This window comes from Tiliqua scincoides, chromosome 2, assembly GCF_035046505.1.
Source record: "Tiliqua scincoides isolate rTilSci1 chromosome 2, rTilSci1.hap2, whole genome shotgun sequence".
NCBI classification, from domain to species: domain Eukaryota; kingdom Metazoa; phylum Chordata; class Lepidosauria; order Squamata; family Scincidae; genus Tiliqua; species Tiliqua scincoides.
Genome location: NC_089822.1, coordinates 207101871 through 207124797, shown reverse-complemented (window position 1 = coordinate 207124797; position 22927 = coordinate 207101871). Strand labels below are relative to the sequence as shown.

General features: G+C 45.3%; 1 protein-coding gene across 3 annotated transcripts in view; it reads right to left on the bottom strand.

The window, feature by feature from the left end:
* The window catches only part of TEX264 (testis expressed 264, ER-phagy receptor), a 179923-nt gene that overhangs the window by 102689 nt on the left and 54307 nt on the right, over positions 1-22927 (bottom strand). The window lies entirely within an intron of this gene.

The following is a 22927-nucleotide window of genomic DNA, read 5'->3' as shown; positions in this document are numbered from 1 at the left end:
GGGCGGGGAGTGGGAGGCGGGGCTAGGATCTGGCAGTTATGCCAGATCCTAGCCCTGTTTCTGGGTGGCCCGGGGCAGTCCCAGGCTGCTCAGATTTGTGTCGCCTCTTTAGGTGGCGCAGATCCAAGTAGTCCCATTGGGGTCGCCGTGGCTCTCCCCGGGGATAGGTAAAAGCCTCCCCTTGCCTCAGGCTGACCCACGAGCAACCCAAAACTTGTGCTGGATACAGCGCATGCCCACCAGCCTGCCTGTCCCAGCGCAAGTTAGGATTGTGCTGTTAAGAATATACACACTAACTCTTATTTATGTTAATAAAACTTAGGAAAGAGAAAAATAATACCACAACTTTTAATCTCAGTATCCTTGCCTGCACTATTTCTTGGGGTTCCAAAGTGCTAGGATAGCAGAGTTCAGTGGAGAAGACAATGTTTTGTGGTAACACCTTAACCACTGGCAAATTCCAAGGAAACATGTGGCCATACTGTTCTGTTTTAGGCTTTCAAATGTTTTCAAATGCTGTAAATGGGGTGGATAGGAGCAGGGCTATTTGTGACACGAGAAGAGCTTGCCAGCAAACTCAGAGACTGTGTGAAACCATGTAAACTCTCCACAATATATGCTTTTAACCATGACAGTAAATGGAACTTACTCCTGGGTACATATGGATAGGATTGTAGCCTTGAATTGTTAAAAATTTTCCTGCTTGATGATGTCACTTCTGGTTATGACATCACTCCTGCGTAAGTGTAGGTAGGAATGCAGCCTAGGATTGTTAAAAATTTTCCTGCTTGATGATGTCACTTCCAGTCATGACATCACTTCTGGTGGGTCCTGACAGATTCTCATTCTAAAAAGTGGGTCCTGGTGCTAAATGTGTGAGAACCACTGCCTTGATAGTATCCACTTCTCAACCCAGTCTCTGCAGTTCCCATATTCAGAGTATGACGATTCCTAAACTATCTGCTGCCTCTCAGGCTGGTCTATCTATATCACAACAAGCAAGGTAGCCAGAAAAAAATGCAGAAGTTGCAAAATTCATTTCTGCTTAGCGACTCAAGACACTGGCAGCTGTATGGTGCTCAGTCAGCCACCCACTATATCTGACATGAGATGTTTACTACCAGATGTAGTCAGTGACAAGTTACAGGTCACCTACCAGGCTCTGAGAATCATAAAAGAGTTGACACGTGTTGACTAGGGACCCAATCCTATCCAAGTTTCTAGCACTGATGCAGCTACAATGCAGCCTCAAGGTTAAGGGAACAAATATTCCCTTACCTTGAGGGAGCTTCTGCGACTGCCCCCTCCCACCATACTGCACATGCTCCATTCGCATGACTCCATTGGCACTGTAAAGCTGGATAGGATTGGGCCCTACATCACCAAACAACTCCAGGAAAAGAGAGAAAGGAATAAAATCATATAGGAAGCAAAAAAACCAAGAGCTGGAAATCCTGAATTCCAAGACAATATACAATAACTGAACAGAGTTCTCTGTAGAATTAGATTGAACACAGAGCTTCTCTACAATACAAACAGATTCTCTTCAAGGGGCCTTGCACAACCATTTTGATTTTTGGGTATTTATTTCATGGCAGAAGCAAACTTTGTGGAAAATTTTAATCAGGCATCTAGCTGCCCCACCACCTCATGCCAAGCAAGATTCAGAATTGAATATAACTCTGCTCTTTATACCCACTGGTTCCAATATAGAAATGCCTCCCACTTCCCAACTTGTATAGCTACAAGATATAAACAAACACATAGGATGGCAGCTTGTGATGTGACAGCACAGGACTGAAATTGTTTCATCTTGCTGCAGCCTATCTTCAAACTCTGTTGGTAGACTATTATAAAGAGCAGCCCAAGTCCAATTCACATGACTTCTTTTGCTGATAGCGATGTGATACAGCAGCAAAACTAGACCTGGGAATGCCTTGAAAATGTTCAACCACATCTCCAACATTTGGGCACATTTTAACTTATCATCTCCTAAAAAAGCTTTGAAATGCAGATTCAGCCAGGAAGTAGCAAGGTGAAATCTCAGAAATCTTCATTCAGAAGACCAGTTAGTGTGCCAAAAAAAGAAAGTTAACAGTGACTTCACCATTTAACAGCCACTACATAGCAAACTGAACAAGAATCACAATAATCTTTTGCAAAGTTTACCATCTTGAGAACGAGCATACAGAGTGAGATCAGTGGAATGCAGTATATTTTAGATATCGACTGATGGGATAGTGATTCAGATTCACAATTTAAAGATAGGAATTTCACTGACACGTTCTCACTCACACACACATAGAAACCCATTTAAGAAAGGCAAGAGGAATGTAATTTGGATTTTTATATCTCAGTGTATATTCTTCATTTTGGTTTGGCCCACTGTAGAGATTAAATGAAGCTATCAGTAGAGCCTACAAATGAAGTGTGATACAAGCATGAAATTCTAAGGCTCAACTCATTGAAAACAAAAACCCACCCTCTAGAATAATTCAGTGGGTGTGGATGTGTTCTTTTTGCCACCCAGAGGGTCCAGATCCAATCAGAAGGTTGGGAAGGGCATTTAGATGAAGACCTAAACTAGATGTCATGGTAACCATGTGATTATGTAGTTAAGAGGTTTACTTTTCCAAGCATACAGCAGCTGTGCAGGCCCACCAGATCAGGGCTCTGGCACAGGAATGGAGAGTAAGTATTTAAAGATAGGCCTTACAGGCAGAAAGGTTTTCAATTGTGACAGAAAATATAAAGCAAGGGCACCAACGGAATCACCTCAGGCAGGTGATTGCACTGGGGGTGCCACAACAGGTTCTGTTCTGTGCACTCTCAGGTTCCACTATAATAAAACACAAGAAAGGAATAAAAACCCCTCCTCTAATAACCTCAGTGGTTGGTGAGAAGTAATACTACTGAGGTATGCAGGGTGCAGGCCATCAAGGGCTTTAAAGATAAGAGTCTGCATTGTGAATTGAGAATTGAAGTAAATTGATAACCAATGCAGTTGCACTAAAACCACAGCAATGTAATCTCCATTTTCTGAAACTTTAGTCATGACTCTGCCTGCTTCATGTTTCAAGATCAGCTGAATACAGAGCACAGTACTATCATTTAAACAACACAATACTGGTGCAATTGGAGAAAAAGATGGGGTATAAAAAAAAATAGCATATTGATCAGTGAGGTAGAGCCAGAGTTGGTTCACTAGCCAAACCTAGTAGAAAGTGCTCCAGGAGATTGAAGTGGATCTTCAGAAATATATCTGAAGAACAAATCACACAGTTATTGCCAGGGCTCTCAAGTGGCCTGGGTATGTGCCAATTCAGTTTAGAAATGCTTGGGTGTAGCTGGTAGCATGATGATTGCCAACTTTATTCATTCATTCGTCAACAACTTTCCATCATATTTTAGTTCAGATGTATATTTTGGCTTTCAGCATATCCCAAATATTTAACTAAGACTTTTGTATCTCAGCTCTCAACCCGAGGGAGGGAAGAGGAATTTGGCATTTGTTTGGTTCCTGTTCATAATCCATGGTTTGTTGAATTATCTAAACCAGACCACAAAAAGAAGCATTCTCTGCCACGGAATATCAAACCTTTCAGAAAGCCCTGGAATCCTGCACTTGCATCCGAGACATCCTTCAGAGGTTATTGTTGCTGTTAAAAAATAAACACCACTAACAGTTCCTGAGACTCCATAGATTGATGTGAACTGACACGCAGCTGGGGGCTGCCAACTGCCAACCAATGTACAGCCTGTCAGTTAAAAGCCATTGAGAACTGGCTGTCAGTAAACGTCTGTGGAAATGTACATGTCAGTGAAAATGGCAAGGTGGTTCATGGGCAGCACTTCCCTAGACCATGCTCTTGAGCTTTGCTCTGAGACAAACAAGCCCATTGTTCAATTTCTGGAATGCCGCTCCAAAGCATACGATCAATGTCATTTATGGAACACACTAAGCCTTCAAAAATCCTTGGCCACTCTGCCAGCAAAGGAGCCAATCCTGCAGGATGCAGGTGTTTTAGAAGGCCAGCAGGAGAAAAAGGTATCACCATGAAAACCACTCAGTTTGTCAGGCATCCCATGCAAGAGCCTAAGGACTATTAACAAAGGCATATTGAAGTGAAATGATTGTGTGGTATATTAGAAAGACATCCTCCCCCACTACAGAGATTCCCAACATATAATGCTAGCCTGAAGAAAAAAAAATTATGGCCCAACTGATCTTCCGCTCACTTTTGGAAAACTCTGCTAAAGTTAACCATGTTTTCACCCCACCAAAATCATAAAACTAAGGGTGCAATACTAACTGCGCCATGGGCCAACACAAGTCTTTTGGGCCAGCCTGGGAGGGTCGCAAATGTGCCATAAAGGCACATTTGTACCTCTGTGGAAGTAAGCTGTGCCAGTGCATGGAGGTGCACTAGCCTACAGAGGCCAGATCCAGTCTCCGCAGCAGCGACAGCAAGGGAGTTTGTGCTGGCCAAGCTAAGCCGGTCTAGGGGTCTGGGGCAGCGTGGGGACGGTGGAAAGGAATCAGGAGGGAGGCATTCCAGGGCGGGGAACAGGTGTTCCTGATATTCCCCAGGTGAGCAGGCGGGGAGCAGGAGGCGGGGCCAGGACTCAGCAGTTTTGCCAGATCCTGGCCCCATTCCTAGGCAGTGCGGAGCAGCTTTGGGCTGCTCTGTTCTGCTCAGATCTGCGCCACCTCTTCAGGTGGTGCAGATCTGAATAGACCCATAGCGGTAAGTTTCCCCTTGTCTCAGGCTGAGCTGCAATCAGCCCCAACCTTGCGCGGGAGACAACACAGGCCTCCTGGACTGCCTGTTCCAGTGCAAGTTAGGATTGTGCTGCCCAAAACTTAATTCTAGCAGGATTCTATCCACGGTAAACTAGAAATAACATTGCTGGTCAAGAAAGATACACTATTTCAAGCCAAGGTCAGGAAAATGATGATAATGCTTTTAAACCACAATTAGACTGACAGACATTGAAGATAGACAACTAAAACCACCACTGACTTTTTTTTCTTCTTAGAATGAACGCTTTCATCCATAGCAGCAGAATGTTGTGCCATTTACCTTCTTTGAAATCACTAGTAGTGAAACATTTTAACTATTTCCGAAACCCGGAGTTCGAAAAGTGCAACATTCTTCTGAATAACAGTTCTAGTGATGCCACATATCTGTCAAGGTTATGGTATTGCTCCAATGCATACAGCACAGTAACAGTCAATAATACCAATGCACCTCTCATCTGACTCAATGTGGCGGGGAAGAAAGTGCTGCTGCCCAAGAAACATCATTTTTTAAATGTCATTCGGAGGAGATTCTCCTCCAAGATAAGTAACATCCCTAATGGTCTGCTCCTTTGCCCAGTCCCCAACAGAAATTACCAGGGCCAGATCGGTTCTTCCTTGTCAAAGGCATATTTTTACAAGAAAAACAAGCAACAGAATTCCGAAGGGACCCCTCAATGTCTGTCTCATAATCTCTTGAACTCTTCAGACTGCAAGTTCTAATAGTTTGCAAAATGTGCCACTGTCAGTTTTTAATTTGTGATACACAAATTATGGAGGCATTGAGACAGAATACAATGGTTATTACTATATTCTAACATGATCTATGTGTAGAAAACAGGTCATGCTATTGGGTACTATAAAAGGGCAGAGAAGACAAAACTAGCACTTTTTTCAAGTCACCTTAAATCCATTCTTTATATTATACCAGGGCTTCTCAAACTGAGGCGTTGCGACGTCCCAGCCAGAGGGTCCTGGCCTCTCCCTATCAAAGGGGCGGGGACAGGGGGAAGCAGCAACACAATCCCCAGGAACGTGTCGCTCAGGTGGCTGCAGGGACTAACATGCACTTACCAGTCCCTGCAGCAGCATCCTGGGGGTGCAGGGAGCCCTACGTGAGTGACTTCAGGGCTCCCCAGCCTTCTACAAGTGAAAGCGGAGCGATCATGCTCCACTTCCAGTTTTGCAGAGGTGTTGCGTGATTACTCCGCTTACTCTTTCTGGAGGCTGGGGAGACCTGCAGATGCTCACGCAGGGCTCCCCACACCCCCAGGATGCTGCTAGAGAGACTGGTAAGTACATGCCATCCCTGCAGCCCCTTGAGCGACGTGATCCTCAAGGATAGCGTCAAGGGGATAGCGTCACTGCCTCTCCCTGCCCCTACCAAGATTTACAAGTGGCTCAAACTCTCCATGAGTGAGAACCACTGTATTATACAATGGCATGTATTGCACGAGAGTATGCACCAATTTCTAGATACTGAAAATATAACAATCAAAATGTTGATTATAAGCCCAATCCTATCCTTTCCCCTGCTGATGCAGCCGATGTACCAAAAAAGCATGCACTGTATCGGGGGGGGGGGCAGAGCAGGAGGCCTGGGGAGGGAAAAGGAGAATTACTTCCACATACCCTCTGTAATCCTGCTTGCCAATGGGCCTCCTCAGACTGGTACCAGCTTTTTAGCTGGTGCAAGTCCAAGGAGAAGAAAGGGGAAGGGAGCTTCCAAAACTAAGTGAAAAGATCCAGCGCAAGCCATTGCTTCCACGTCCACCCCCTACCACTGCCTCTTTGCCGCATCCCTCCCCCCTCCATGTCCAGTTTCAACCCCTCCCTGCCCCCACTGCTGCCTCACCTGGTCCAACAGTGTCAGGATCAAGAGATGAGATGCCAGTGACTGCATGCTGATCCACAGCAAGAGCGCCTACTGTTTAGCACACTCACTCAATTCCCGCTCTCTTCTCTACCCTGTTTGGATACACAGCTTACTGGGGGAAAGCCTTGGTAGACTGAATTTGCTCTTGCCACTATCACAGGAGATCAAGTTAGCCAGAGGGGCTACCTGGGCAGAACCCCACTCCTAGAACACTGAGCCTCGAGGGTCTCTATCAAAATCACTCTCACTGTAGCATCTTCAATCCACTGTATTTCCCAAAATCAGGCAGACTCTGTGTTTATTAAAAGTCCAGAAAGAACTAAAAAGGATATAACAAACCAAATGAACAAGGGAAAAAAGTAAGGAGAATTGAATTTGGCAGCAAAAGCTTAATCATCTGCAGTCATACAAATGGCCAGCAGATGGAATACAGATGCTGCAGAATCTCACACATACACTTTTTAATTCAGAGCTTTACCACAAACAACATGTTCAACAGCTAGAGAAGACAACAATGAAATCAACATAAATGCAATGGTTTTTCTAACAACTCTTTCTTATCTGATTTTACCAGGATGATGAAACCACCAACTCTACACTGACATCTCATGAAACTGTTGGGCTCTCCAACCTAGAGCGCTGGTCAGCAGGTTGAAGAAAACTATGAGCTTCCAGCAGTTTAATATTCAGCTAGAATGATGTCATCCTGCTATTTGATCTCTATATCTTTTCTCCTTGGAAGAGGATCTTGCAGGAACAGGAGTCAATCAGCCAGCTCATTTCCCCTCTCTCTTGTCTAGGTTTGCTCCCACATAAGGAAATAGACAAACTCAGACATACGCATAAAATATAGGTATAGATTGTATCTTGGCATCTGCGAAGGTTCCCTTTGCTGAACCCCCACAGATGCCGAAAATCACAGATAAAGAAATCCGTGGTCTGACTCACAGAGGACCTCCAGGACATGACCAGAGGTCATGTTCGGGAGGTCTTCTGAGTCGGAATGCCTGCTGAAGCCTTTTAACAAGGACTTCCAATTTTCCCTGTTAAAAAGTTCCAGTGGAGATTCTGAATCATGGGGAGGTCACACCCAGCCTCCCTATCTCCTGAACAGAACCTATGGTCCTTTGTGGGTCCTCCCACAGCGGGTTCAGAACCTGCAGCAGGTCAAATCTGCGGATACCAAATCCATGGATAATGAGGACCCATTGTATTTTATGACAGGTGGACATGGCGGGGTCTGGAAGTGAAGTTGTGGCATTGCTGCATTTTGCAGCAATGTGCACAAAACGGCTACTAACAGTGTGCTCTGCCATTTTACGAAAGCAGAACCCACTGTCATAATGGGCTCCACACAACAGCTCAATCCTCAATAGGAGCATCAAGTCCTACATGGCTTGGGTCAAAAATACTCCAGAGATTGTTTCTTCCTTATTTTGCTTAGTGCTTTATTCAGTCTAACTTCATTCCAATTCAATGAAAGGAAAAAAGGAACTTTGCTAATACAGAATCAGCAATGCAATTTTATCCTCAAGTTATGCTGATTGAGGATAGGATTGTTAATAAACCTGAATGCCTAAGTAGTCCAAGTTACAACAGTTTAATTTTGTTGTAGATTTCTTACAATGATATACCTTGATGTCTGTATAAGTCCTATACCATCTCAACTCAGATGAGGAAATGAGCCGTTACAGGAATTGGCAAGGGAAGATCAGGAGAGTGAACAGCTTACACTGAAATCTATCTAGTACCAGGGCAAAGAACCAACTCCCCCACCAGCATGGTTGACTCATCCATGAAGTGAGCAATATGTCTATAGCTCAAATGTCAATCCATCACCATAAGAATCCACTGAGCAAGCCTGTCAATCTTTCCTTCCCTCCTTGGGGCTACTGCTCCATGGTTTCTTCATGGGTGGAGATCACTTTTGCCAACTAAGATACTTCCCTATAAGAAAAATTAAAACCTGAGCTTGTGAGTCTTTTTAACAAGGGGCTTACTTGACAAGCTCCACAAAGACTAGATAAAGCTGAGACAGAGTAAAGGAGAGAGTACGGCCAGCAAATAAGTGAAGTTAGAAGGCAGGCAGGAGGCAGCTTCAGTTCAGTGGGGAAGTGCCCTATTCACCCTATTGGGCCAGCCTTTCCTGCACACATTCTTTCAACACTTGACTCAAGTTCCTCTATGAAGTCTCTACACGACTGGGCTAAGGCACAGTGGTGTCACTGGAGGGGTGTGGATCCCACTAGGTGACGCACTCGGGGGGAAGGTTTCGGCCTCTACTGGCCACTGATGGCCAAAACTGTAAAAATCTTGGTGTTTTAGAATAACACCATCATGTTATATATCATTTGATGTGTAATATAATGCAGAATGCAATTAAACAAACCACGTTTAAATATCTGTATGCTATCATAAGGTATAGCCAAATGACCAGAAAAGGAAACCACAACTGCCTTATGTTAAAAAAGAAAAGTGAATTTCTTTAACTCAAAACTAACCAATGAGACTGACTGTTCCAAGATCCAGTGTTGTTATGACACAGCAGGGAACGAATAAGGTGTTAGTATGAGTATGAACTAGAACTCTTATTCAGTTGTTTGTGTGTCGTCAAGTTGGTCACTGGTTACAGATTTGTTGGGTGTCCTGTACTGTTACATCTGAAAATAAAGTTAATGGAGGTTACACCACCCTTAGTGATACCACTGCATTTAGGTTCTGCGTATTATATTCTAATTCATTCTGTATGGTCTGGTACGGGAGGAGGTCCATCATGGGGTGACATAATAAACTTTTGCACTGGGTGACACAAACCCTAGTGATGCCTCTGCTAAGGCACTAAAATAAGTGCTCAAACAATGTGCTCACTTAAATGTTGAGCCCATCTCCACAAAAGCACTATCCAAGGTGCATTTACCATTAGTTATTGTGCTTCTTAGTGAAGATTAAATTAATCTCCAAAGATCTGGATCAGATATAAACCTCAATTTGTTAGGTGGAAGCTTTTCCTGTTTAAAACATTCATATTTGACTATGCACCACCAAACATATGTATCATTTTCAAGGTGCAAGAGAATTTCTGTCTAACAGCCCAACGCTATGGGCTTGTTGTAACAGCAGAACTAGCGCTACATTCTTTATGGCTGCTGATAAAGGCACCCCAGCAGGAGGAAAAAATTAAATTGGAATGTGCCCAACTTGATGTATGGAAGCTGATATGAGACAGATCCTTGGTTGACATCGTGGCCATTAAATCCTAAGCTGTACCGTTACTAACGCAACAAGGCTCTGGGCATGTCTAAGATGGTCTACAATTTTAAGGAAGGGTCTATGATGTTCTAAGTTGCGCTGGGCATGTACACACGTGCCCTATATTGGCATGACAACATGGCATCTTGTGCTACCATAGCATAGTACCATATGTGCTACTATGGCACCTTAAGGAAGACTTTCATGCCTATAATTCTTGCCCATTGCCTTCTATCAAATCTAGGTTATGATTCAATATGTTCCTTTGTGGGCAACAGCTCAATTCTATGGACTCTACTTAATTGAATTCTCCAATATCAGTGATTTTCCTGCAAACAGCAGCCGTGAAGAATGGCAATTTGGTTTAGGATTGCGGTGTAGAAGTTGGGGCATATAGCTCTTTAATTCTGTCATTTTCCTGCCAAAAAGTCCACCCCCAGGAACTCTTTAACCATGCCTGACTCTGCACCACAATTCTAATCCAAATCTGCAACCCCACATGGCTGCTACTTGAGAGTAAGTTTAAGCTCCTAACTTGATTATTACATGCTTAATGTTACACGCAGTTTGGCTCCAAGTTTCAGGCATTTTGTTATATCCGGCAATAGAAAGTGCCAAACTGAAGACAGCTTTGATTGTGGAGACTGAAATGGAAACACCTGTCCAGAAAGATGTGGCTTTGAACTATAGCATTCTCAGCAGAGAGCGAAGACAGATGGACTTCTCAGCTAGAAAGCAATTAAAACACATCTCAAGCTGTCCAGCATGCCATAGGGCAGAAATTACAGAGCCCTAACAGGCCTTCCAATGGAAAACATGGGTTTTTTGCCTTCTTTTGTGGAGACATTCACACACCCAGCACACATGCACAGGTAGACACTCAAACTGAGACTGCCATGGAGGGATAATTAAACTGAGAACATGAGTAAATGCTCCCTAAATTGGCAGGTTACACTTTAATAACCCGCTCACAATGTCATTAAAATGCTCACCCTTGGAGAGCAACTTTACAGAAGTTTTCATTTGCATTCCACGGCCTGATATTTGAATAAGCTGGCAGCTAGGCTTCTGGAGCTGGCTTCTGGACTGGGCGTTTGGAGCAGGCAAGATCTGAGTAGTTTTCTCACATTTTCTCCCACCTTTATACTGTACAGCAGAATACTGGTGTTTCTGAGTTGACACTTCATTATTACCACTACAAGAATGCAGCGCAGTCAGTCCCCAAATGAACATAAGAACAGCCCCACTGGATCAGGCCATAGGCCCATCTAGTCCAGCTTCCTGTATCTCACAGCGGCCCACCAAATGCCCCAGGGAGCACACCAGGTAACAAGAGACTTGCATTCTGGTGCCCTCCCTTGTATCTGGCATTCTGACATAGCCCATTTCTAAAATCAGGAGGTCGCACATACACATCATGGCTTGTAACCCGTAAAGGATTTTTCCTCCAGAAACTTGTCCAATTCCCTTTTAAAGACGTCCTGGTCAGACGCCATCACCACATCCTGTGGCAAGGAGTTCTACAGACCAATCACATGCTGAGTAAAGAAATATTTTCTTTTGTCTGTCCTAACTCTCCCAACACTCAATTTTAGTGGATGTCCCCTGGTTCTGGTGTTATGTGAGAGTGTAAAGAGCATCTCTCGATCCACTTTATTCTTCCCATGCATAATTTTGTATTTCTCAATCATGTCCCCCCTCAGGCGTCTCTTTTCTAGGCTGAAGAGGCCCAAACACCATAGACTTTCCTCATAAGGAAGAAAATGCTAAGAAAAAATATACAAAGAAATCTTTGACCATGTCTGCAACTCTTCCTATCAGTCTAATCTGTCTGCCTCCTCCTTGTTCTTAATAGCTTCCACTCAAGAAGAAGAATTTCGCAGTAGAAAAGCTACCATCAGAAGGCTAGGAATGAAGGGAAAACAGTAGTCTACCTCTGGGAACCTGTGACTTCTCATCCAGTAGAAAACCCCTTAGAAAGCCTCTTCTCTTGATGGTTGTAGCCAGAAGAAGCCAAGCAAGGCTTGGGTAGGCAGACTTCTCTGCTTTTGTGACATCAATAAACTAATGTCTATCTTCTCCCCATACCACTTGGTATGATTAAAGACACCAAGCTCTAAGGAGGCTGTACTTGCCTTGCTAATAGAAAAAGGGTTGCTTAGCAACCAACAGGCACATATTTACGTCAGTCATACTAGTATCTTCTGGGCCAAATGGGTGTTCTGCAGTGTTTGGGGAATGATTTGACCTACAGCACTCATATTTGGAGGAGTACAAGAATACAGGTGAAGTACTTGTCAAGCACAGGGCTGACCCTTATGCTTTAGAGCAGTGGTTCTAAACTGGTGGGTTGTGACTCACTAGTTTGTGTAAAAGTTCCCCCGTCCCTTTAAGGGGCAGGCGAAGGGGGAGGCAGTGATGCAATCCCTAGGATTGTGTGGCTAAGGCAGGGGCGAGGGGGTGCTTTTATTCACACTGGGCTGCAGGACATTGCAGGAGGTGTGGGGAGCCCTGCACAGCCCTCTGCAAGGCTTCCTGAAGCTTGGAATGTTCAAAAACAGCGAGCGCAAAGCACTTCTGGATTCCAGGAGGTGCTTTGTGATCGAATGTTTTGAACATTCCAAACCTCGGGGAGCCCTGCGGAGGGCTGCGCAGGGCTCCCCACACCTCCTGCAATGTCCTGCAACCCTGTGTGAGTAAAAGCACCCTCCTGCATCCCCCTTAGCGATGCAATCCTGGGGATCGCATCACTGCCCTAGTCCCTACGTCACAAAAACTTACTTAGGGAGTAAATCTCCCTAAATGTTTGAGAAACACTGCTCTAGAGCAGACATTTTCAACCACTGTGCCATTGCACATTGGTGTGCTGCAAATGGTCTGCAGGTGTGCCGCCTGAGTTTGGGGAGGGCCATATATTAGTAGGACCATTGGGGGATATGAGCCTCCCCACCAGCTGTGTGGTGTGCCTTGTCAATTGTCAAAAAAAACTGATGATGTGCCTTGACAATTTTATCGCCTTCTCAGTGTGCCATGAGATGAAAAGGGTTGAAAATCGCTGCTCTAGAGAGTGCAACACAGAACCAAAAGACTCACTGTGGATGTTGCAAGGACTGTGAACCAAGCAAATCAAGCAGCAGAGAACTAAGAGGCTCTACATGTGGATGCTGCAAAGTCAGTCAGGTAGAAGAGAGCAACACAGAATTTTTTTCCTAATACTCCCACCATTGTTGAACTTCATGATAGTCATAAGCAATGTTAAAATTCCCAAAGGACACAGAACATCAGTATTCACAGGTTCCATTCCAGCTCTAGCACTGGACCACAATTTGGCCACAGATAGGCTAAGCTTTTATTGCTCTCTGTAAATCTTATATAAAATGTGTTGATTTTTTTTTATCTCCCTCTTTCTGACTCAGGGCAGGTTATAACATGTTTAAAATACAATTTAAAAAAGCAGATTCTAAAAACATAAACTGTACATTCTCAGGTCTTACAGAAACCAGACCTCATTAAAATTCTAACCAGTTCTCACCCCCATTTTCCATTTCTTCCTCATCTCATCATAAAACCAGCTGCTAAAAGCCAACAAAAATTAAAAGTTTGATAATACTTTTGGATGACTCTCCAAGGAGAGAGAAATAAGAGTCAAGATGTATGATCAGTCACCCTTGGCGATTTTAAAAGGAACATGAGGAGGAGCAAATTTTAGACATGCCATGCCAAAAGGCTGCTCTCACCAGATCCTGCAGGCAGCGCACAAACACTTCATGATCAGCAATATCAAAGGCAACTAAAAGATCCAGTAGCATCAATAAGACATAATTTGTCAGGATGGAGATAGTAGGAATTTCTTACCTGAGAATTCCAGTTCTGGGAAAGGAAGGACGGCATTCCTACTGCTGGGATGCCCCTCCTCCTGGGAGGCAGGACCTGGACCTTGATTGATACTCCTCCCACATTGGGGGGCATCCCTCTGATCCCCAGTCCGGACTTGACAAGCAGAAAAGAGAAGACCTGAATGCCCCGCGTGCCTCGGCCATGGCCTGACCTTAACTGTACGGTGTGTCCCCTGCGAGGCCTGATTTGGTAGAGAACCTAACCAAACTGTAGATGAAATAATTACAGAGAAAATCAACAACTACAACTTTGTAATTTAACTGTGAACCACTTCCTGCCCCGGGCGGGGGGGGGGAGACGTTGAGGAAGTTTGAAGCAGCAGTGCACTCCCTGAGCTGGAGAAGCGGTGGGCGGAATGCAATCCTTCCTTTCCCAGAACTGGAATTCTCAGGTAAGAAATTCCTACTTTCTCTGGGAAGGAAGTCTGGCAGTCCTACTGCTGGGATATACCAGAGCCAACCAGAAAGGGTGGGCCAGTGAGGGCTAACTCACTGCTTCACCACCTGTCGCAACACCTTACACCCCATGGCGGCGTCCGATGAAGTGGCTGAGGTTACCCGGTAGTGTTTGGCGAAAGTGCGGATCGAGGACCACATCGCCACCCTGCCGATTTCGAGAAGGGAAGTGTACCCGTCAAAGGCCACCATAGTGGCAGTGCTCCTGAGGGAGTAGGCCGTGATGCCCTCTGGGGGAACTTCCCCCCAAGTCTGGTATGCCATTTGAATACGTGCTCTCAGCCAGCGTGCTAGTGAGCTAGTTGGGGCTTTGTGTCCCAGGTTGGAGCCCTTGTAGGTTACAAACAGGGCACCCGACTTTCTGAACCCCTTGGTGTGCTTGGCATGGTAACGCAGAGCTCTGCACATGTCAAGTGTATGCCACGCTTTCTCTCTGGGGTGGACTGGTTTGGGGCAGAAGGATGGGAGAATGAGCTCCTGTGCCCTATGGAACAAGGGGTTAACCTTCGGAACGAAGGTTGGATCCAGGCGGAGGACCACCTGGTCTTTGTGGAAAATACAGAGCTTGGAGTTGAGGGAGAGCCCCCAAAGCTCTGAGATTTTATTTTATTTTCTGGTTGATGTCTGGCTTTCTCTGTGATCTTAAGTTATGCTTGTTTTCAAGTAGGATGCTTTCAAGACAGAACAAAAAAAATGTTAACAAAGAAATTATTATTTATATACCACTTTTAAACAACAAAAGTTCACAAAAGAGGGCTTTAACCCTTGCCTCCTACAGTCCCAATGGATCCCCTCCCCCATAGCTGCCATTTCCCTGCGAGAGAAGCGCCCACTGGCACCAATGGGAGTTTCTTTGCAAGATGAAAAAACTACTGCAGGAAACAGGAATATCCAGAATGGGACTTTGGAGGGTGGGGGGAGGCTGAAATCTGAAAAACAAGCACATACACAGGGCCAGCTATGTACTTAACGTAATGCATAGTTTGGTCCTCACTTTCCACCTTTATCCAACAATTTCCTCATGCAGTTAGCCTACTAAATACCATTCTTACTTCCTTCATTGTGCCATTGTTTAAGTTTCTCTCCTAAGTTTGTCTCAGTATCTTCCCCTTTGTGAAGCCCTCTAATATGCAGTAAGGTTGGCTTCAAACGAACAATAGTCTCTTTTTGTGTGGTGATTTTTGCAGAATGTACTGAACCATGAAGAGGTCCAATGCATCTTCACCACCACTACCACACATTCAACCATAACAATCTAGCTTGCTAAAATTGTGGTGGGTGTGGGATGCTTATTATGCACTGCAGCACAGATAATCCAGCTCCAATGAAATGCCACTGCAGAGTGACATTAAAAAAAGCATTGTGTAAAGTGTACAAAGCCAACAAAACAATTGGAAATCAGTTGACGTCTGTGTCAGATGCTCAGGCTGGGAGGTAGGTGGGTATTTGGAGCATCAGGTAGACCAGCAGGCAGAACGCAGGCAATGTGGTGGATCCCCCTCAGTGACAAGTTGCCCAGATGAAGAGAAAGCGGTTCTGGGAGCTTTGTATCAGTCACTGGCACCAGACAGATCTTCTAATTTTATCTGACTTCCCAGGCCATGAGGATCATGGACTGCAATATGAATACATTACCTGGAACTGCCTGCAATTCCCTTCTTTGCCCAGCAGCCCATCTAGCATAGGAAGCCTGTGTCTGATCCATAGGGCTTCCAGGTTGAACACCAAAAACGCTCAATAGCCTACACTTTCCTAAAGGTCTGTCCCTGCAAATTCTGTCTTTTTAACATATTTATCCGCTTCAGCCTTTCTACAAGTTACATTTTCAGTTCTTTTGTAGCTTCCATTATGCCTCACTAAGTCCATATCCTGCTTTTTGCACAAGCCTCCCATCCTTTTTCCATGCCAATTTCATCATGGTGCTCATATACTGCTGCCCTCAGTCACCATCACCATTCTCTATCACTCCACTTTAAAATTTCTCCTTTGTCCGTTTTTGCCATCTTCTTCCATTTTTAAGCGGGTTGCTAACTTGCTTGCCTAAGAAGCGAGCTGATCCATTTGAACTGAATCCTCCTCTCAAAAAAGCATCCAGAGCCTGCATTTCATCTACAACACAGGGACCCTTTGAAGACACTTCTCTCTTATAAGCCAGCTTGCCTCTTCTGTGGATCCCGCAGAGACAAAGAAGCAAAAAGGGGGTCTCCTTCACTCAGCTCACCTGACCTACGACTCTCATTAAGAGAATCTTTTCATACCAGACACTGTAAAAATGTCTTGCTCGAGCCTCAGTTGCTTGGGGGAGGTAGAGGGAAGCTATTTGGAGAAGCCATCTCCATGGCAACATGAATTCCCATCAGATAATGTGCACAGGTCACCTGTTTCTGTGAAAGTTTCTCTCTTGTTTTCTCTCCCTGCCTCTCCAACAGGTGCCAGGGGAGCAGATGCTGTTTGCCACACCAGCCAGGAGATGTGAGAACATCTCAGATTCGGGAGAGATGCCTCAGGAAGGCTGACCTCCTGCAGTTTCAGAAATCTGCAAATATTTATGCTGGTATTCAGAATGAAACAAGAGGTCCGAATGATCTCCCTTGAGGGAGGGAAAAACCTGACACTTCGGAGGGTTTAGCTGCAAACCTGGGTGATAAGTGTAAAGGGGCTGACTAGCAGCAAGCCAGATCTCCAGCTGCTGCCATGTCAGACTGCCACACATTTTAACAAGCTAAAGGAGAAGGAATTTCCAGGCAGGAGTGAGACAGAATTGGCCTTGCAAAAATAAAAAGGAGAGAGAGAGAAGTGCAGCTTGCAACTGGTCAGTTTCTCCTAGCTCTTCTCCCCCATCCACCCACCACATGAGTAACAGGGGCATGAACCATCGAGGGCAGTCTGAATGTTTCCTGCTTACACAGCATATGGCTCTAGTTACTGTAAAAAATTACTACTCCCTCTCCCTAAATAACCAAAGAAATTGCTTGGCACAAATAACAGTGTCCTGATAATGCCTCATTTCTGGGGTCCTCACTGTTGCATCTGCAAGCAAACCAAGCCAATCATAGGCTGACACACTCTGTCAGGACACAGAAATCCAAAGGCCCAATCCTATCCAACTTTCCAGCACTGATGCAGCTGCAACACAGCGCCGTGGTAAGGGAACGAATGTTCCCGTACCTTGAGAGGACTTCATGACTGCCAACCTCCCCCAGCAGGAATCAGTCCATGCCCCATTGGCACAGCTGCATCAGTGTTGGAAAGTGGGATAGAACTGGGACCAATATCCAGCAATGGAGTCATTCTGATTGCATTGGCCCTGCAAGAATCCTAGATCTAAAGAGGGAAAAAAAGGGAGGTAAGTTGACACTGGAGTCCTGATGACCATAAAAGAAGATCTAACCAGGACTGGAAAAATTTCTTAAACTCCAAAAAACCAACATCACATTTTAAAGAGTTAGGGTCCAATTCTGAACAGTGTGCGCTGGCTTACCACCAGTGCGCACTGTCGCAAACGTGTCATAAGGCATGTTTGCGAGCCCTACTTCCCTTCCCTCTCCCTTAGTCTTTTCAGACCTGCACCAGCAAAATGGCTGGCAGGAATCCAAGGAGACCCATTGGGTTAGTGGCAATATCTCAAGATAAAGGAACAAAAGTTCCCTTATCTCAAGGAAGACTCTGGGATTGCCCCCCCCCAAGACACACAGAGAGAGGGGGGAAGGAGAGAGAGAGGATGCAGTGCACACTCCATTGATGTAGCTGTATCAGTATAGTTTTTGTTTGTTTTTGGTAGGATTGGGCTGTATAGGTCTGTTCAATCCAGAGGCTGCATACCGCCTGACAATTACAGGGGCTGGTGTTACTCATATCTCTTCCTTTTCAGTGTTCAAAGAAATGCTTGAGTGTAGACAGAGAGGACAGCTCACCAAGCTAGGTTCCAGCCTTAGACCAAGAATTTTCTAGTTGAAACAGGATTACCTGTTTAAAGTGGAGAAAATAGGCATATTCCTATGTTTATAATGTGTAGGAATTTCAGAAACCAGAAGGGATTTTTTAAGCCCTGGTCTTCGTTTCAGCAAATCACAAAAATTCAGTCACCCTGAAAGCAACAAATATGTCTGCTAGTTCTAAGGGATCCTTTTGTAATCACTGTTCTGCTTCTCTGTCTTACGTTTGGGTCAAAATCACAACTCCCAAATTCAGATGCATGCAAAGACTTAGCTTATTCTATTATCTTCACTCATCTCATTTCAAATTCCACTTCTTCTCTCCCTCCTTTGACATTTACTAGTGGATAGGATCAAAAGATAAAAAGCTGATTTAAAGGCAACAGTCACTGGAATGACTATGAACAAAGAAAGGGAACAATGCCAGAACACCATCAGATTTGCCACCCCAGACCTCACTTCTCAAGGAAAAGGACACATCTGTCACTGACTAACCCTTTTCTATGCCCTACAGCTTGGCTACTCCAGCTCAATCTTGACCTGCCACACTCTGTGCCAGGGCTTTTCAAACTGGGGTGTTGCAACGCCCCAGCCTGTGAGCCCTGGCCTCTGCCCCCTTAAGGGGCGGGGGCAGCCTGGAGGCAGGGAGGAGGCAGCGGTGCAATCCCCAGGATCGCGCTGCCCAGGGGGGCTGCAGGGTCACTTGGGTGTACTTCTGCTTTAGCGGAGGTGGGGCGTGATCACTCCGCATTTACTTTAACTGCTGCGGGGAGCCCTGCTACAGGTTGCGCCGGGCTCCCCGCAGCCTGGGGAGGCTGCAGAAGGCTTGGGTAAGTGCACCCAAGCCCCTGCAGCCCCCCTGGCCTCACCTTCCGCCCGCCCCCGCTGCCTCACCCCCCCCCACCCACGCAAGTACTTAGTGGCTCTCAAACGCTCCCAGAGAGTTTGAGAACCACTGCTCTATGCTATTCTCATTGTGAGATGCTTCACAGAGCCTCTGCAACTGAAACCTGTAGACACCCCCCCCCCCCCAAAAGCAGTCATAAGTTTTGAGAACTCTTTTCTGAGATTCCTGTCTACAGTTTAGGACAAATCTCTCCTATATTCAGTTTGAAAAGGGGGGGGGGTGAAGCACTCAGAATTTTGGGTTCTTTTTTCTGAGATAGAAAGGCAGCTCTCATTAAAAAGCTACCAGGTGTTCCCAGCACAATCTGTAGCTCCCTTTTTAGCTGTAATGATTTCATTGCTTGTGTGACAGATGCACTCTCCAGGACCTTTCCTGGAGCATGAAAATGTCATCACTGCACCATAAAGCAAGCATACGTTTAACAAATAAGATGCTGCTTTCCTTTCTCCCCTTTCCATCGCCCAAGATCAGCACAGGATACCACAAAGCCTGTTCAGCTATCCACAGCTGGGGACAAAGGAAGCTAATGTTCAAATTCTGTAACTACACCTTGCTGTCCTCTGAACCCAGAGAGGTGAACTATTATCTGCACAACAGGGTAAGATGCCCAGAAGACAGACAGTAGATTTGAATAGAACCACTTTCCAAATTCTCTGCCAATATCTAAACCTAAAACCTGTGCTTCAAACCACACAGCCCAGTCCTATTCTCATTCTCCCCCTCCCTCACTAATGAAGCCACACCAAAAAGGCGTGTCCTCTGTCCAGAAGGGGATGGATCAGGAGGCTTCAGAAGGAAAAGGGGACTTAAATCCCCACCACTCCATAAGCCTCTTGCTCCACAATGGGTCTCCTCATATCTGCACCAGCAATTTCCAAGAAGTCCGAGAAAAGAAAGGGGGTGGGAAGGCTGCTGTGGAAGGGGTGGGATCCAGCGCATGCCATTGCCGGCAGATCTACCCCCTCCCACAGCCTCCCCACCCCATTCCTCCCCCTCCCTGCCTAGTTTAGCCCCTTCCCGCCCCTATTCTGCCCTCCCCTGCTAGCTTACCTGCTCTGATGGGTGGCCAGCAATCCAGTGATGAGTGCAAGAAGGCTTCGGCCTTGCTGCCATGCTCCAGAAGCGTGCTGCTCTGCACACTGCCAGAGTGCGCTTTACAGCTGCTTTGCAGCAGCCAGTAAACGTGCATTCCACTAGCAGGGTACTCCAAAAGGATTGGATGCATATCATTCAGTGTATAGAAGAATAGATATTAGGCTTTCCGTGTGCTTTTCAATGGTGCTTTGAAAATTCCACTGCTGTGATGTTAATGCTGAGAATTAATCCTCAAAATAGCAGAAAGAAGGATGGAGTCATATTTCACAGCTTTCCACTGGGCTTGTTGTGCAGAGCAAGTGTTTTATAAACAATTGTGCCATATGAATGAACAAAAAATGTTTGCAACCAAGTGCTTCAGTGCAACATAAGAACATAAGAACAGCCCAACTGGATGCGGCCATAGGCCCATCTAGTCTAGCTTCCTGTATCTCACAGTGGCCCACCAAATGCCCCAGAGAGCACACCAGATAACAAGAGACCTCATTCTGGTGCCCTCCCTTGTATCTGGCATTCTGACATAGCCCATTTCTAAAATCAGGAGGTTGTACATGCACATCATGGCTTGTAACCCGTAATGGATTTCTCTTCCAGAAACTTGTCCAATCCCCTTTTAAAGGCATCCCGGCCAGACGCCATCACCACATCCTGTGGCAAGGAGTTCCACAGACCAACCACACACTGAGTAAAGAAATATTTTCTTTTGTCTGTTCTAACTCTCCCAACACTCAATTTTAGCGGATGTCCCCTGGTTCTGGTGTTATGTGAGAGTGTAAAGAGCATCTCTCTATCCACTCTGTCCATCCACTGCATAATTTTGTATGCCTCAATCATGTCCCCCCACAGGCGCCTCTTTTCTAGGCTGAAGAGGCCCAAACACCGTAGCCTTTCCTCATAAGGAAGGTGTCCCAGCCCAGTAATCATCTTAGTTGCTCTCTTTTGGACCTTTTCCATTTCCACTATGCCTTTTTTGAGATGCGGCGACCAGAACTGGACACAATACTCCAGGTGTGGCCTTACCATCAATTTGTACAACAGCATTATAATATTAGCCGTTTTGTTCTCAATACCTTTTCTAATGATCCCAAGCATAGAATTGGCCTTCTTTACTGCTGCCGCACATTGAGTCGACACTTTCATTGACCTGTCCACCACCACCCCAAGATCTCTCTCCTGATCTGTCACAGACAGCCCAGAACCCATCAGCCTATATGTGAAGTTTTGATTTTTTGCTCCAATGTGCATGACCTTACACTTACTGACATTGAATCACATCTGCCATTTTGTTGCCCATTCTGCCAGTCTGGAGAGATCCTTCTGGAGCTCCTCACAATCACTTCTGGTCTTCACCGCTCGGAAAAGTTTGGTGTCGTCTGCAAACTTTGCCACCTCACTGCTCAACCCTGTCTCCAGGTAATTTATGAACAGAGCACAGTGCGTGCACCTGGACTTCTATCATTTTAGATGCAGCTGTAAATCCTTTAGTCCTCATACTCTATTGTAACCAAGTCTAACAGCCCAATCTTACCGCAGCGCACTGTTGAGCACTAGTGGGCCACTGCTGGAAATAGTGAATGATGACAGCTGCATGGCAATAGCCCTCCTGGACGCCCTGGCACCAGTGAGTCTGTGGCCGGGATGAGGAAGAAGAGGGTGTTTCAGGGAAAGAATCAGAGTGAGGAGGGAGGAACTGGATATGACAGGAGCTATTCATGACAGATCTTATCTCCTCTTTTTAAAACCTCCCTGCCCCTTTTCTCTCCTCAGACATACACTACCAAAGTGGATAGTATATGTCTGAGGAGACCCATAGGTGACTTGAGGGTTTACATGAAATAAAAATATTTTTTATTTACCTCCTGTTTGCCTTCAGGTCACATACACACCTCACCACAGCCTGCAACATGTGCCTTTTTGGTGTGGCTATAGCACAGTGAGGGACAGGACTGAGTTCTATGGAACTGTAAGAAAAGGCATTTCTTCTATTACTCCCACCTCCATTTTCCTTCCCTATCTCTGTGTTCTCCTCTGTCTTGAATTTTAGACTGTAAGCCTCTTGGGACAGGGACCTAATGTTTTGTATTTTGAAAAGCACTTTGTAAATACTTTGTACTGATGAGACTAACTAAATACATAAACAATACTCATTTGAACTTAGCTCTAGAGACTAGTACACATTTGTTGCTAAGGAGCTGTGACTACATTAACTAGCAGTGAGGCAAACTGCTATCCCTAGTTGGTAACAAGTTTACCTGTTCTTTTGCTGTTTTCCCTTTAAGACCATATGCACTGCAAACAGGAGGAGATGCAGCAGGAGGCTTACCTGACAATACCTTTTAGTAACACTCTCCTATTGCCTTGAAATAATCTGCCTCCTTTACACTCAACCACTCACAGAATGCATGTCCATTCAGCTATACTTCCAGGTCTGAGAAAAGAAACAAATGTGCTAACTGAATGGCAGACTAACATGTATCTTTTCTTTGTAGTTTGCTTGCTTGCGGCAGGCAGCCACAAAGATGCAGAACTCCCAATTGTGATGGGGGGAATACATTATACCCTGTATATAAAGAACAGCAGCAAACGTTTCAGTGAGGGTCAATAAGATTTCAGCGATGTACTTTTCAGGGTTTCCAGTTTGAAACACGGAATTAGTTTGACAGGAGGCAAGAACCAACCACAGCCTATTACAGAGGAAGAGATATTAATGGA